The 15899-nt window shown below is 29.3% G+C and overlaps 1 long non-coding RNA gene across 2 annotated transcripts; it reads left to right on the top strand.

Annotated features, from left to right (window-relative positions):
* Window positions 1–489: 489 nt before the first annotated feature.
* Window positions 490–1697, top strand: LOC136210653 (uncharacterized). 2 transcript variants are annotated; one of them, XR_010678136.1, is made up of 2 exons: window positions 490–660; window positions 1081–1697. It is a non-coding gene; the product is annotated as an uncharacterized lncRNA (long non-coding RNA). The 2 variants fall into 2 exon arrangements; XR_010678140.1 differs by having other exon boundaries at window positions 981–1697.
* Window positions 1698–15899: the final 14202 nt, after the last annotated feature.

Raw genomic sequence — 15899 nt, 5'->3', positions numbered from 1 at the left:
TTTCTAATTCTGAATTTTGAGAGGATAAAAGTTCTTTTTTATTGAATAGATAAACTTTTATATATATAGGCTGCAGATACAAAATAATTCCACATCCTAAATTATAAGGATAATTATATCACTCCCTAAATTATAGGTATAATTATATCACTCTCTAAATTATAGGAATCAAGACTAACAATTAAAGGAAACAAAATAATAGGAAATAAATTTAAATTCTGGAATAGGAAAGTAAATAATAGAAAAGTAAATAGGCTGAAATTTATGGTTTTCATATGTTTCTGCTTCAGCTGACATGAAACTTATGAAAAAGTATTTCAGTCTTTAAGCTATCTACACCTGATTATCACATGTTATAAGAAATTTAAATTATATCACATGTTTGACTTCCTGAAAAAGTGGGGATAGCTTTAGTTGACAGTTTTCATATCTAAGTTGATCTAGATTTCTATTGGTCTTTTTCACATGAAACCTGGTTAAAGAACAATAATCAATTAATGGTGCATTTTCTCTCTTGTGGCTTTGAACTTATGCCTTGTCAGTTTTGGCTCATGTCTCACCTTATATCTAGTTTATTTGTTTTCTCTCTTCAGATCAAATCAAATTCAAATCAGAGGTCTTCTTAGCAAAATGGATTATGGTAATTCAAGATCAAATAAGGTTCAAATTTGACCCTTTTGTTTTTTGAATTTGACCTTTTATTTTATTCATATTTTGCAGCCTATCATAAATAGATATTATCATTGGCATGCTTACAGACTCAATCACTTTTTTCTAAAAGACCAAATCCTTTTGATTTCATTTTAAATATGAGGTTTGAGAAATTTATGTTTATGGTTTCATCAGAGCTTTGTATTGTACTGATGTTTGCTATTAGCGCATATAGGTCCTGTATGTATCAGAGTTTGCTCATCCTAACTAATCTATATTTATCCCCATGCTATTGATCTTCTTCCAACTAGCTTGCATATTTCTTTCAGGGTCATTGGTCGTTTCCACGCGATAAACTACACAAGGATATGCATATATTTTGACTCATCGTGGAACAGTAAGTTCTGATAGATTGATTTTTTTGCCCAGGGTCTGTTAATGCATATTTGCTCCGAAAGGCAAGCATACTCTCTTTTAAGAGCTGATAGATGAGGGGACTACATTCTGGGAGCTGCCCTCTTATTAGAACAGCTATTTTGTATGTTGGAATTGTCACGGAAAGCATAACATCTTAACTGGTTGCTGGGGTTCCTTCATTGCTCTGTTTTTTTTGCTGTCTGCGCCTATCAGGCTGTCCTGTTCTTTGCTTTTCCTGTTCTGCTGCTGGCTGGCTATGCTTTAGGGATGATGTTGAATTGAAACTGTTGCTTTTCAGAATGTGGTGGAGCAGCTTGAATGCGATTGATTTTGAGATGTAATATTAGCCTTCTGCTTCATTGTATAAAGATGCATTTTCCTTTCTCTTGTATATCTATTCCAGTCAAACAGATAGTTTGTTCACATACTGTGTATATGGAGTGTAATTGAGGATCCCAAGTCGTTAAACTGGATATAACGATACTGAGTTCAAGTATATGTAAAATAAATTAATTAAAAAAATAATGTAGTAGAATTGGGATTGATTGTTTCCTACATGCTAAAAAATGTAGTAGAATTGTTCAAATTATTGATCAATGAAGATGATTTATGATATGAATCTTTGAATATCTCTTATAATTCGAGCAATATATAGATTGTTTACAGTTGTGCTATTTTCTATATTGATTTTGATTTCAACTTTGACAAGTATGGAACTTATGAAACTCTTAGGAATCTTCTTTTTGTCATTAACAATGGGGTTTTCTTTTATAATAAATGATTTGATAGATAGTGGCATATTTTCCAAGTTTGAAATACATATGATTAGGAAGGGAAGGGAGTTCATGTGGCAAATTGTGCATTCATGTCCCTAACTTTTCAAAAATCACCAATCAAGCACAAAAAATCTATGAATTTTATGTAAATTTTTATTTTTAGACATAATTTACGTAAGATTTGACTAAATTTACGTAACCCTTTTACTTTAAAAGAAAAAATCCACAAACCTTATGAAAAATAGAGTTTTACGTAAAACCTTTGAATTTTACGTAAATAGTTTATTTTTAGATATAATTTACATATAGTTTGACAAAATTTACGTAACCTTCTATTTAGGATAAAAAATTTACAAACCTTGTGAAAATAAAGTTTTACGTAAAACCTATGGATTTTACCTAAATCTCTTATTTTTAGACATAATTTACGTAAGATTTAGCTAAATTTACGTAACCCTTTTACTTTAGGAGAAAAATCCACAAACATTGTGAAAATTAGAGTTTTACGTAAAACCTTTGAACTTTACGTAAATATTTTATTTTTAGATATAATTTACGTATAGTTTGACTAAATTTATGTAACCTTTTTATTTTAGGACAAAAAAATTCACAAACCTTGTGAAAATAGAGTTTTACGTGAAACCTATGAATTTTACGTAAATCTCATATTTTTACACATAATTTTCGTAATGTTTGACTAAATTTACGTAACCTTGTTATTTTAGGAGAAAAAAATCCACAAACATTGTGAAAATTAGAGTTTTACGTAAAAGCTTTGAACTTTACGTAAAGATTTTATTTTTAGATATAATTTACATATAGTTTAACTAAATTTATGAAACATTTTTACTTTAGGAGAAAAAAAATCACAAACCTTGTGAAAGTAGAGCTTTACGTAAAACCTATATATTTTACGTAAATCTTTTATTTTTAGATTTAATTTACGTATAGTTTGACCAAATTTATGTAACCTTTTTATTTTAGGATAAAAAAATTCACAAACCTTGTGAAAATAGAGTTTTACATAAAACCTATGAATTTTACGAAAATAATTTATTTTTAGATATAATTTACGTATATTTTGACTAAATTTACACAACCTTCTTATTTTAGGAGAAGAAAATTCACAAAGCTTGTGAAAATAGAGTTTTACCACTACAAAAAAAGAGGCTTTTAATGAGAAGAAAAATTATTATTAAAAGTCCAAATATTCTCATGAAAGGGTTTTTAATGAGAATTATTACTCTCATGGCTCCCTCCATTATAAGGGTCCCTTACTAAAAGTAATTATGAGAATAAAATACCTTCTCATTATCACAATATATAATGAGATTAATTGTCCTCATCAGAATTTTTTATAATAATAAAAACTCTTCTCGTTAAATTGTTTATAATAATTAGAAATAATCTCATTAATTTTTTATATAATAATTAAAAATCTTCTCATTAAATCTTTTATAATGATTCAAAAACCCCTCATTAAAGATTTTATCATGATAAAAAAAATATTTACGGTATATAATAATATTCTTCTTATTAATTATAAGAATACAATTCAACAATAAATTATAAAACAAAGTTTCATTTCAATTCACTAAGACAAAAAAGCCACAACATGGAGAAACAAAATGCATTACATGAGCAATAGAATAGCTTGGATTTGCATATTGGTAAACAATCAGCATCAACATCCTATATAAAAGCTCTAGCCGGATGCCTGAGTCCAACAAACATGGCATAGCCAAGCATTCTAACCTCCGTAGGACAAACAACAAACTACACAATGCAAGCCCTATAATTAATATACCTAATTAGCAGTACCAAAAAAAAATGGCAAAAATCTTCCATGTTCTAATTAAAAGACCATAGGGCCAAGAGGGAGAAAAATCTTCCAGCTTTCTTCAACCTTTGTTTCAACCTCTGTTTCTTCAACCTCTGTTTCAACCTCTAGTATATATCATTTCATTAAATTTCACACTGTTGTGCCATTCCCAATCATAACATAAAGGGCACAGTTCCATCTTCATAACAACAAATTTCTAACACTCCTGAGACTGATTGCTAACCACATGAAAGCATTAATTGTCATCAATTTGTAATAAACGCACAAATAAAACCATGAAATCCATCAGATCAATGGGTACGAAAGAAACCACATGAATTTCAGAAAATTAATAAGGTTATAGAAATCTCATATAACTTACCCCGTTAGGAGAGTTCCCAAGAGGCGCCTCCACTGCTAGCCTTACCACTCCATAAGTTAAGCAAGTGAGAAGCAGCAATATCACCCAACTTTTTATTTTGATCTGCTAATCCAAATTCTGCAAACACAGAGTTAGTAAAAAAGAATATCTTCACCTGCCTACATCCAACCACTCCCTTAACCAGAATATCTTCAGGTACCTGCAGAAGGTGCACATAAGAAAGGTCAAATTTCACGTTGACAATCTATGAATCTAATTAACATGAAGGATATGTCAGAAAAGTAAAAGATTCCAAATATAGTGTAAAGTGTAAACATGTGGAAAATGCAACTGGCTAGAATTGGATGTCAGTATTGAATTAACATTTTGCTATCTTAGAAAAAGATAGAGCTTATCTCATAGAAAATGCTTAAATCTGGGAGAATAAAAAGACCGGGTTTGCAGTCAAATTCCATGAGTTGTTACTTGTGAAAAGCTCTTTGTGAGGAAAATCAAAGAATATTTTTCATTCAAAAACTAGAAAAGGAAAAAAGCCACATCCCTACCATGACTACAATTTCATTTGGCATCAGCTGCCTTTTCTCCATATATTCCTTAAGCTTGCTTCACTGTTTCCCTCTTCTCTCTCTGCAAGATGACAGGGAGAAGGAGAGGGGAATGAGGAGTGTGATGGGCTCTTTTCAAGCTCAATAGTTGAGGTTGTTGATATAGAATAAGGGCGGCCCGGTCGCATTACGCGTCCCCGCTGAGCGAGGGTCCGGGGAGGGGTCCCACCACAAGGGTGTATTGGGGGCAAGCCTTCCCTTGCCAATTTAATTGGCAAGAGGCCGCTCCTAAGACTCGAACCCGTGACCTCTGGTATTCTATCAAAATTTCTGCCTCTGCGAATCTCCGTACAGCAATATCAATGTTTTTTGGAGAGTTGACATAAGAGACATTAGCTGCTGCAAGATTGTACCTTTAATCAATTGTTTGCTTTATGAATCACATATGTTCTTTGCACAGACGCAGAGCTTCATATTTCTCTGCTTTCAAGTTCACTAAACCCATTCTACAGAATACATATGAGGACCAAATTCTTCAGACGAACTCCATGTTTGAGTATCAAAATTACACAACACACAAATAAAAAAGCTTTGTACTTGAAAAATCAAACTTTGGGTTAAAACGGAGCACCAAAGAGCAACCTTTTTCAATAACACTTACAGATGCATTGTGCAAGAAATATTAAACTCATACCTTGTTAGCAAAACTCAAAATCCCATGCTTAATTAGAACAGGCACATTTCAACCCAAAAAAATAAAGAAGTTTCTGAAGTAGCGGATTGTGCAATTTTATCCATTCATAAGTAATCAATAGAATATACCTTAGATGTTGAAATATTTTCTAGCTTCAAGTCTCTATAAATTATACCTGCAGCAAACATGTCAAATTTCGTTAATTAATATGTAGAGAAAACCATACATTTAGCTTAATTTCTACCTTGAAAGTGAAGATACTCCAATGGAAGGACTACCTAGAAATCCTGCTAAGTGAAACAGTTCCATCCTCATTCAGCCCATTAGGATCAATTAAGACCTCTGATTCTCCATCCAAACTATCATGTATTAATTCCAACAAATTGAACAGTATTTTAAAAGAAACACAAATATAATTAAGCTCTTCTATATAAAATTGAAATTCTAGATTCTATTCAGCAAACTGCTAATCTGCACCTAAATAACATAATTAAGCTCTTCAACACGCTATCGGTCAATTTCACCTGCTTCTGCACGACTATCAGATAGCGTGGTAATTGGCGGCAGTAATCGCAACACAAGATTTGAGAATACTCTAAAATAACATTATCGAAAAAGAGCACACACACTGAATGGCAAAGAAAACCAATGCAAGTGGTATCAAGAAATAACCATGACTTTTAGTTTTTAAATTTTAACATTAGCCATAAACAACAATTTGAAAGTCTTGCTATCTTTCATATATTTTTAGAATCACCCTAGAACAATTGAAAACCTAATGTCAAAAAACAACTTCCCCTGAATCAAATGTCTTGTACTATATATGTGTATAGGAAGTAAATATGTAAAAATCATTGGAAAGAAAAGGAATAAGAGCTTTTTCAACACTGAAGTATAAACCATTAGAGTTTTATTTTCAACCTTGAGCATAAATAATTGCATTAACCATGAATTCATTTAACATAGACTTAGTATAAGATTGAGAAATCATGTGGATTTCACAAGCGAATATTCATAAGCAATTTATAAAAAAACAATAACAAGCAGATTCTTACTCTTTCTGTCACCCTTCATTCTCTTTTTTTGCAAATGAAAGAGTATTTCCACTGTGACATTTTCCTAAATCTAGAGCAGACCTATCAATTGACGCGGTAGGCTTAATTGCACATCTTTTTTGCTGCTAGATCTTTTGCTAACATGACCCCTTGATGATGAATTTCTGAGCTTACTACTGTTTGCTGGAGTGATATTTGTCAATGAAGATCCAGTAGACATTTGATGGAGGAGTGGTTTTGATTATTGTCTCTCAAGCTCCTTTCATGAAAAAGAATTACAGATATTGTGGAGGGAGTTTGGTTACCTTTGTAGAGAGTTAACCTCATAACTATGACGAACATGAAGTTTCTTCAGATTCCTACAACCTTTAGCTATGCTGCAAATAGTATCATCACCAACACTCGAACAATCTACCAGTTGAAGAGACTACAAGAACTTACAGCCCTTTCCCATTTCTAGAAGATCATGATTTCTAATTCTTTGGCAGTATAATAAAGCCAACTCAGTAAGGTGCCTACAAACAGTCAAAAGTTCCAGTCATGACAACACACGAACAGGAGAAGGCTGCCAAACAAACAGTCTAAAGATGGTAACTACACATAAATCAATAGAACAATTTTCGATATTGAAAGGGTGAAAAGGAGAAGGCTTCCAAACAAACAAAGCAAAAAAAAAACAGAGACAGAGAAATTACAACCAAAATTGTCCAATCTCCTCAAGTCCAAGAGTTCTGATCTTGTGGCAACCATTAACTTCAAGATGGGTCAGTTGTCTGCAACTAGTGGCAATTGCTTCTAAACCCCTGTCACTAAGGAAGTAGCAATCACTTAAGAGTAAGATTTTTCAACTTCTTACACCCATCCCCATGGCACACAAACAACTGAAGAGTACAATGAAGAAACTTTAATCATCATGAATTGCCAGAGTTATTTGAAAGCCCCAAGATGATATAATACAGTTCAAATTTTATACAAAATAAAGAAAAATCGAAATTAGACGATAACAGTAATGTAAAACGAGCACACTTCCTCTCAAAAGATTCTTGCCTTGATATAGCATATCCTCGAGGAGATAGGAAAACAAGGAAACTAAAGTTCATCCATATTAAAGCCTTTGTGAAAAGCAGATTAATGTAAGGAGAAATTCAGAGCCCATGACATATATTTCAATAGCTCAGCTCAGCCAGAATATCTAACCTATCAGTAAGTTGCGGGAAACTATATAGAGCCAACAATTCCAATGACAAACAACGAGTTCCTATAGCCATCAAAGCCTCATATGTATCATTAATACTTTGTAACTTCAAAACATTAAGAGAAGGGCATCCTTGGGCAATCAAAAGAACAACACTAGTTTCGATAATTTCTGAATCTAGTGAAAAGGTTTCAACAGATTTGCAATAAGAACCCACTACTTCCATCGATATATCAGTTGTTTTTACACAGGCTGCAATACCAAGAGACTTCAGTGATTTTCCAACCACAGCCTTGGGCTAATTCAACCAAGCTAGAGTCTATCAAACCCTCACAAAAACGAAGTTCAAATCTTCAATCAAATATATTGATATACAAAAAGAAATGGCAAAACAGGAATCAATTGGCAAATGTCCTTCATGCTTAAGTGAAATAACCCAAAATGGCTGGTTCTTGTCGAAATGGCTTCACATTTACATGTAAGAGCTTTATTAATTCATCCTTGTTAAAGCACTGTGACTTAATGAATTGAATGAGCAAAAATAGAAACCAAAAAACAGAGACAAAGTTGACTCACTCACAAGTGCTTAACATGTTTAAGGAGGTCCAAGCCCAGTTGAAACAAACACAAACTGCATTACAAACTATAAACATCAGCAATATTACAAATGAGATAATGAACAACTAAGTAAAAAATTGTACTTTCAGTTCTCCATCCCGTTGCAAGCAGAGAAGAGAGAAGAGAGTTTCTACCTCACTCTTATTTCCAATCTTTAAATCTAAAATGCCCTAATCAATTAAACCCCTTAACAGAACTAAGCATTTGCAGAATATACCCGAAAGGGATATGCCATAGGTACAGAGGAATAATCTAGAAGGCAAAGCAAAACTTACATTGGAGAGAATTGAAACAATTAGGTATGGACGCAGGAAAACGTTGATTAGAGTAGCCATTGAACTGAAGCAAGTCGCGCGTGGATGGAAAATGGTTTGGTACCATCAGAGACTAGGTTGCAGACTAATTGCGGGTGGTTGGAGAGTCGCAAACGACACATACAAGGTCGCAGACTTGCGCGTAGTGATTCAGTAAGAGGTTCTAAGCCGTGAATTTCAACTGCATTGAGGTTTGACGCTATGTGCAAAATCGAAAATAGTGAATGAATTTGAGAATACTAAATTTGTCTAAGGTTTTGCTGAAAGGAATGGAGCGAACCCTAAAAGTATGGAGGGAAGCTGAAAAATTAGGGGGGAATGGGTGGCGGTAAAGTGAAATAATTTGGGGAAAAATTATTTAGAAAGCTCAGTAAGAATAAAGATTCTTATTAAAATAACACTGAAATAATATAATGAGAATAACAAAAAGTAGGATTTAGTAAATTAGTAAAATAGAGATATTAATGAGAATAAAATAAAATAAAATTTAATAAATAAATTATTTTGTTATTTATATTAAAATATATAGGTTATTCTCACTAAAATTATAAAGATTATGTATTTAACGAGAATGTTTTATTATTCTCGTTATTTTTTTCTCACAAATACCTATGAATTTTACGTAAATCTTTTATTTTTAGACATAATTTACGTAATATTTGACTAAATTTACGTAACCCTGTCATTTTAGGAGAAAAAATCGGCAAACCTTGTGAAAATTAGAGTTTTACATAAAACCTTTGAACTTTACGTAAATCTTTTATTTTTAGATATAATTTACATATAGTTTGACTAAATTTACGTAACCTTTTTATTTTAGATGAAAAAAATGCACAAAGCTTGTGAAAATAGAGTTTTATGTAAAACCTATGAATTTTACTTAAATCTCTTATTTTTAGACATAATTTACGTAAGATTTGACTAAATTTACGAAACCCTTTTACTTTAGGAGAAAAATCCACAAACATTGTGAAAATTAAAGTTTTATGTAAAACCTTTGAACTTTACGTAAATATTTTATTTTTAGATATAATTTACGTATAGTTTGACTAAATTTACGTAACCTTTTTATTTTAGGAGAAAAAAATTCACAAAGCTTGTGAAAATAGAGTTTTACATAAAACCTATGAATTTTACGTAAATCTTTTATTTTTACACATAATTTTCATAATGTTAGACTAAATTTACGTAACCTTGTTATTTTAGGAGAAAAAATCCACAAACATTATGAAAATTAGAGTTTTACGTAAAACCTTTGAACTTAACGAAAAGATTTTATTTTTAGATATAATTTACGTATAGTTTGACCAAATTTAAGGAGAAAAAATCCACAAACATTATGAAAATTAGAGTTTTACGTAAAGATTTTATTTTTAGATATAATTTACGTATAGTTTGACCAAATTTACGTAAACTTTTTATTTTAAGATAAAAAAATTCACAAAGCTTGTGAAAATAGAGTTTTATATAAAACCTATGAATTTTACGTAAATCTTTTATTTTTAGACATAATTTACGTAAGGTTTGACTAAATTTACGTAACCTTGTTATTTTAGGAGAAATAATCCATAAACATTCTGAAAATTAGACTTTTATGTAAAACCTTTGAACTTAACGTAAATATTTTATTTTTAGATATAATTTACATATAGTTTGACTAAATTTACGTAACCTTTTTAGTTTAGGAGAAAAAAAATCACAAACCTTGTGAAAGTAGAGTTTTACGTAAAACCTATATATTTTACGTAAATCTTTTATTTTTAGATATAATTTACGTATAGTTTTACCAAATTTACATAACCTTTTTATTTTAGGATAAAGAAATTCACAAACCTTGTGAAAATAGAGTTTTACCTATGAATTTTACGTAAATATTTTATTTTTAGATATAATTTACGTATATTTTGACTAATTTACGTAACCTTTTTTATTTAGGAGAAAAAAATTCACAAACCTTGTGAAAATAGAGTTTTACGTAAAACCTATGAATTTTACGTAAATCTTTTATTTTTAAACATAATTTACGTAAGATTGACTAAATTTACGTAACCCTTTTACTTTAGAAGAAAAAATCCACAAACCTTATGAAAAATAGAGTTTTACGTAAAACCTTTGAACTTTACTTAAATATTTTATTTTTAGATATAATTTACGTATAGTTTGATGAAATTTACATAACCTTTTTATTTTAGGAGAAAAAAAATCACAAAGCTTGTGAAAATAGAATTTTACGTAAAACCTATGAATTTTACGTAAATCTTTTATTTTTACACATAATTTACGTAATGTTTGACTAAATTTACGTAACCCTTTTACTTTAGGAGAAAAATCCACAAACATTGTGAAAATTAGAGTTTTACGTAAAACCTTTGAAATTTACATAAATATTTTATTTGTTGATATAATTTACATATAGGTTGACTAAATTTACGTAACCTTTTTTATTTTAGGAGAAAAAAATTCACAAACCTTGTGAAAATTGAGTTTTACGTAAAACCTATGAATTTTACGTAAATCTTTTATTTTTACACATAATTTACGTAATGTTTGACTAAATTTACGTAACCCTTTTACTTTAGGAGAAAAATCCACAAACATTGTGAAAATTAGAGTTTTACGTAAAACCTTTGAACTTTACGTAAATATTTTATTTTTAGATATAATTTACGTATGGTTTGACTAAATTTACGTAACCTTTTTATTTTAGGAGAAAAAAATCACAAACCTTGTGAAAGTAGAGTTTTACGTAAAACCTATATATTTTACATAAATCTTTTATTTTTAGATAAAATTCACATATAGTTTTACTAAATTTACGTAACCTTTTTATTTTAGGATAAAAAAATTCACAAACCTTGTGAAAATAGAGTTTTACGTAAAACCTATGAATTTTACGTAAATCTTTTATTTTTAGACATAATTTACGTAAGATTTGACTAAATTTACGTAACCCTTTTACTTTAGAAGAAAAAATCCACAAACCTTATGAAAAATAGAGTTTTACGTAAAACCTTTGAACTTTATGTAGATAGTTTATTTTTAGATATAATTTACGTATAGTTTGACTAAACTTACGTAACCATTTTATTTTAGGAGAAAAAAAATTCACAAACCTTGTGAAAATAGAGTTTTACGTAAAACCTATGAATTTTACGTAAATCTCTTATTTTTAGACATAATTTACGTAAGATTTGACTAAATTTACGTGACCCTTTTACTTTAGGAGAAAAATCCACAAACATTGTGAAAATTATAATTTTACGTAAAACCTTTGAACTTTACGTAAATATTTTATTTTTAGATATAATTTACGTATAGTTTGACCAAATTTACGTAACCTTTTTATTTTAGGAGAAAAAAATTCACAAAGCTTGTGAAAATAGAGTTTTACGTAAAACCTATGAATTTTACGTAAATCTTTTATTTTTACACATAATTTTCGTAATGTTTGACTAAATTTACGTAACCTTGTTATTTTAGGAGAAAAAATCCACAAACATTGTGAAAATTAGAGTTTTACGTAAAACCTTTGAACTTTACATAAAGATTTTATTTTTAGATATAATTTACGTATAGTTTGACCAAATTTACGTAACCTTTTTATTTTAGGATAAAAAAATTCACAAACCTCATGAAAATAGAGTTTTATGTAAAACCTATGAATTTTACATAAATCTTTTATTTTTAGATATAATTTACGTAATGTTTGATTAAATTTACGTAACTTTGTTATTTTAGGAGAAATAATCCACAAACATTGTGAAAATTAGAGTTTTACGTGAAACCTTTGAACTTTACGTAAATATTTTATTTTTAGATATAATTTACATACAGTTTGACTAAATTTACGTAACCTTTTTACTTTAGGAGAAAAAAATTCCCAAACCTTGTGAAAATAGAGTTTTATGTAAATTTTTTATTTTATCAGTCCCTATGTTAAATATCTAACATATTATTTAGTTCTCGTATTTTAATAATATATTATTTACTTCTTATTTTTTATTTTGATCAACAATTTTGTCAGTTAAATTTTTAAATTATTGATCAGATTAATCCCTCTAAAAGGGACTAACTGTTGAATTGAGCTAAAATTAAGGACTGAATAGTGTATTATTAAGATATAATGACTAAATAATGATTAGATTAAAAATATAGGGACTCATATATTATTTACCTTGTAATTAATCTTTAAAATTTCCATAATTAAATATTACCTGTTATAGCAGGTTACCTTTTTTATTAATTTTAATTAACCTTATTTTTATTAACACATGTCCAATTACTATTGGTTACTAAAACAAAGTATAATTATTTTTTTCCAATATAGTAACAATAGAATTTACCTTATTATTTCATATGAAGAAAAGTTGCATACATTTTGACATTATAGTTGTTCAAATTTAATTAAATTCATTAATTACAAAATTTGCTGAAAAGGGGAATCGAACATATGACCATAAGATTCAAGGTGAGTCGCTATACCATCAGGACAATGAGCTATTTCTGTTTATACTTACACCGATTTATCTAAGGCGACTTTTTAATTCCTTTTGTTTTAATAATATTTTCTTTATTTTGAGGTCATGAAACCTTATCGTAACCTAACACCGTCATACTTAACGTATCTTTGTTTGAATAATTAAGTAATAATCACGATATACATACAAAAGTCTCTAGGGTTTCTCAGCTCATTATTCGAACGATTGTGTTCTATATCCATATAATAATATAGCTTTTTTAACTTTTATTTGAAGTCATGAAACCTTATCGTAATAATCAAGTAATAATTAAGTAATAATCACTAGCTCCATAAAAAACTCCCTAGGGTTTCTCAGCTCGTTAATTAAACGATTATGTTCTATATTCATCTAATAATATTTTTATTTTAATTGTGAGGTCACGAAACCTTATCGTAACCTAACACCATCGGGCTTGACAAATCTTGGTCTGACTAATTAAGTAATAATGACGATATCCATACAAAAGTCCCTAGGGTTTCTCAGCTCGTTATTCGGACGATTGTGTTCTATATTTATTTTATCAATCATTTATCTAATAATATATATATTTTTTAAAATTTTGAGGTCATGAAACCTTATCGTAACGTAACACCGTCGTACTTAACGTATCTTTGTTTGAATAATTAAGTAATAATCACGATATACATACAAAAGTCCATAGGGTTTCTCAGCTCATTATTCGAACGATTGTGTTCTATATCCATATAATAATATAGCTTTTTTAACTTTTATTTGAAGTCATGAAACCTTATCGTAATAATCAAGTAATAATTAAGTAATAATCACTAGCTCCATAAAAAAACTCCCTAGGGTTTCTCAGCTCGTTAATTAAACGATTATGTTCTATATTCATCTAATAATATTTTTATTTTAATTTTGAGGTCACGAAACCTTATCGTAACCTAAAACCATCGGGCTTGACATATCTTGGTCTGACTAATTAAGTAATAATCACGATATCCATACAAAAGTCCATAGGGTTTCTCAGCTCATTTTTCGGACGATTGTCTTCTATATTTATTTTATCAATCATTTATCTAATAATATATATATATTTTTAATTTTGAGGTCACGAAACCTCATCGTAACCTAAAACCATCGGGCTTGACATATCTTGGTCTGACTAATTAAGTAATAATCAAGATATTCATACAAAAGTCACTAAGGTTTCTCAGCTCGTTATTCGGACGATTGTGTTCTATATTTATTTTATCAATCATTTATCTAATAACATATATATATTTTTTTTTAATTTTGAGGTCATGAAACCTTATCGTAACCTAACACCGTCGTACTTAACATATCTTTGTGTGAATAATTAAGTAATACTCATGATCTCCATACAAAAGTCCCTAGGGTTTCTCAGCTCGTTAATTGAACGATTGTGTTCTATATTCTACATTTATCAAACATTTTTTTGTATCATTATTTATAAAAAAAATTTAATTGGAATTTAATCACTGTGAATGTAAAAAATAATCAAATGTATATTGTCCCCTCCTCATATTCAAAGTTAAAAAAATAAATCTAAAAATATTATAGTAGTAGTATTTTATTTAGGTTTTCTTAGCTTGGTTTGTTAATCAATTGGTGTTACTATTAATTAATTGCTCCATTACTTCAAAATTTGAATGCATTAATTTCACAAATACATTAAATGCAAATCAGAACGCATCCATATGAAACGTGTTCATTAATTCATAAAGGAAGATGTCTTATACTAAAGAGTAAAATAATATAAGTGAACTTATGAGAAAAAAATTTCCAACAAGGGGACTCGAAACAGTGACCCAAGGATTCATGAGGACGTGTTATACCAACAGATCTACGATTAATGACTGTCGTATAAAACCTTCATATGTACACTCACAAATATATTAGATTGTTTCAATTGCAATTAATGTTCAAATCTTTTTTTTTCTATTAATATTTATTATTTCGGCATATGGAAAAAGTTGCATACATTTTGACATTATGGTTGTTCAAATTTAATTAAAATAAAAATTTATAAAATTTGCTGAAAAGGGAAATCGAACACATGACCTTAAGATTCAATGGGAGTCACTATACCATCAGGACAATGAGCTATTTCTGTTTATGCTTACACCGATTTATCTAAGGCGACTTTTTAATTCCTTTTGTTTTAATAATATTTTCTTTATTTCATGTGCAATTAAGGTCTTATTGCCTTCTATATAAAAAAAAAGGTTTTATTGCCTTGCGTAGGCTTAAATAACGTATCATAACGTGAATAATTAAGTAATAATCACGATATCCATATAATAATATAGCTTTTTTAACTTTTATTTGAAGTCATGAAACCTTATCGTAATAATCAAGTAATATCTAAGTAATAATCACTAGCTCCATAAAAAACTCCCTAGGGTTTCTCAGCTCGTTAATTAAACGATTATGTTCTATATTCATCTAATAATATTTTTATTTTAATTTTGAGGTCACGAAACCTTATCGTAACCTAAAACCATCGGGCTTGACATATCTTGGTCTGACTAATTAAGTAATAATCACGATATCCATACAAAAGTCCCTAGGGTTTCTCAGCTCGTTTTTCGGACGATTGTGTTCTATATTTATTTTATCAATCATTTATCTAATAATATATATTTTTTAAAAATTTTGAGGTTATGAAACCTTATCGTAACCTAACACTGTCGTACTTAACGTATCTTTGTTTGAATAATTAAGTAATAATCACGATATACATACAAAAGTCCCTAGGGTTTCTCAGCTCATTATTCGAACGATTGTGTTCTATATCCATATAATAATATAGCTTTTTTAACTTTTATTTGAAGTCATGAAACCTTATCGTAATAATCAAGTAATAATTAAGTAATAATCACTAGCTCCATAAAAAAACTCCATAGGGTTTCTCAGCTCGTTAATTAA

The sequence above is a fragment of the Euphorbia lathyris genome, chromosome 1 (genome assembly GCF_963576675.1).
Source record: "Euphorbia lathyris chromosome 1, ddEupLath1.1, whole genome shotgun sequence".
Lineage (NCBI taxonomy): Eukaryota > Viridiplantae > Streptophyta > Magnoliopsida > Malpighiales > Euphorbiaceae > Euphorbia > Euphorbia lathyris.
The sequence above is the reverse complement of the archived record's forward strand: the minus strand, read 5'-3'. Positions and strand labels throughout refer to the sequence as shown.